The following is a 2,404-nucleotide window of genomic DNA, read 5'->3' as shown; positions in this document are numbered from 1 at the left end:
CCGACAAGACAAGACCTGAAGAAAACAGCCACAGCTGCACACAAATGGTTTGAAGACAACAAGGTGAATGTCTTGTAGTGGCCGAGTCAGAGTCCAGATGTCAATCCAACTGAGAATTTGTACCTGGACTTGAAAAAAAAAAGCTGTTCACTCACAATCCCTGTGTGACCGGACACAGCTTAAGGAGTTTTGTCAGTAAGAATGGGGTAACATCCAGATAGTCAAGGCTGATTGAGGCCATAAATAAATGTACTAAACCTGACTTAAAGGGAGGGAAACTTATGCAATGACTTATAGGTTTTATATGTTTGAATTAATTTTCATTATTTTGCATGAATCTGTCACTTTGACTTGAAAAAGTCTTTTTTCTCCCCAATTCTTTTAAAAAAGCCAAATTAAACTGACCAGGATTCAAATGTTGGAAAGCAATAGTAAGTAATGGGGTGCACTTTTTTTTAAATAAGCACTGTAAGCCCAAACTTCTCACAAAATCTATTAAATTAACATTCACCCAAAATTCCTCCCTTCCCTCCAGTGCGGCTACTCGCTTTGCTTTTAGATGTCCAGGTTTAGAGATATGCAGATTTCTACCTCAACTTAAACATGGTAGAGCTAAATGGGATTCAGTTTCTGCTGCTCAATGCATTCAAAGATGATAGAGTTTGGGAAAAAACAAATACAAATAAAAAAGGGGTTGTGAGAAAACAGCCCTTCCCCCCCAAGTTTGGATTGTACAAGTAAAGGTGACGGTGGGAGATTTGAAAGTGGATGAAAATCAAATAGAGTTCAGCTTTATATAATGGGCTAACATTATGCTGTGCCTCAAGGCTAAGTTTCACGCAAGAGCTGGCCAAGTAAAGAAAATCAATTTCAAACTGGAAGGTAGCGATAGCACTTGACCCTACATTCAGTGAGCTTACAGCCCCATACAGAGTGGAATGAGACGAGGTGGCGAGGAAGATGGAGGTCAGGGGAACTCTTGTACATCTCCCGCTATGAAGGATAGAAATAAAGGACGGACACGACCCATTGTCAGACAAACAGCAGTTACAGCAACAACACACATGCTTCAATTAGACTTATTTATTATGGGGCAGGTTCAAATTTTGAGGAATAGCCCGTCTGTGGTCGGAGCCCAAACAGGAAAAACAACAGTCGGGTCTCTCCAGAGTAAAGTCGGAAATAGCCTGACCCGGTACAGAGGAGGGTCGGACGAGATGGAAGAAGATTCTGTCGTCCATTTATTTTATTATTCATAATCCTATTGATGATCAACAGCCCTGCAGTGCTGTTCAGATAATATGTGATCCTCTTTAAAGCCACAAAAAAAGAAGAATCAAACAATCTTCTTGGAGGAGATTTTCATAGTGATTCTAGACACACACACAATAAAAAAGACTTCAGAGGAAACAAAATAAAAAAAATAAATAAAAAAAACAACAGATAAATCAACCAACACCTTGTCAAGTCACACGGCGGTGCTGGGAAGGAGGGGAGGGCAATAATTGCAGTTGTTTCATGTGTGTACCTGTTGTGTCAACCCCCTCCATCGCCCCTTCATCCTCTGTCTGTCTGTTCTGTGACCAGAGGACGAGAGTGGGCAACAATACTGCCAGCTGCGGCCACAAGCTGTGAGCAAAAGCCATTCATTTAAAAGGAGTTTTTGTTCAGCTTAAGAAGTGAAGTGGGAAGTTATTTCTTTGAAGAAGCCCCCTTCTGAAGATTTGCTGATCAAAAACCGAAGGTTCTGTAATTTGCCGGAACTCCTGGTGCATTTCTGAGAAGAGGGTCCGGCGCAATAAGAGAATACCAAAACAGGGGAGAGAATGTGCGGTCGGCCTCTCTGGGAAAAAGTATGTGAAGATTTACATACATGAATTGTACAGGATGTGGACTGTACATAAATAAAAGCACTAAATATCTGCTTACTGGTTATGAAACACTGGGAACGAGTTAAAATATAGCGTAAGAAGCTACCGTTTCTTTTTACTGTAGTCGGATCCTACAAAAAAAATACTAAACACAAAAATAATAATGGCTTAAAATTAAGGAATCAACCTAAAGACAGAAAGAAAAGTAATATACTAACATGAATGGTTCCATTTAATTTTAGGATGTAAAGTCTTTTGAAAGGTAGTCCTGATAATTGCACCAACATCCAGTATAATGCAGCTCTGCAACGTTGAATGCATTTTCACTTTTCTGCATCTCTTTACTTATCTACTGTCCTATTTATGACAATAAAAAGGATTCTGATCTCTTATTATTATGTTTAATTTGCATCCATCAACTACATGCTATGCAGTGTCACATAAAGCTGCTATCTGTTGGAATATCTGTATTAATATCTGCATCGTAAAAAACATAATTTTTGATCTGTATATCTAAATTAATCAAATAATAG

The sequence above is a fragment of the Stegastes partitus genome, unplaced genomic scaffold, assembly GCF_000690725.1.
Source record: "Stegastes partitus isolate 25-593 unplaced genomic scaffold, Stegastes_partitus-1.0.2 Scaffold144, whole genome shotgun sequence".
NCBI lineage: Eukaryota > Metazoa > Chordata > Actinopteri > Pomacentridae > Stegastes > Stegastes partitus.
The sequence above is the reverse complement of the archived record's forward strand: the minus strand, read 5'-3'. Positions refer to the sequence as shown.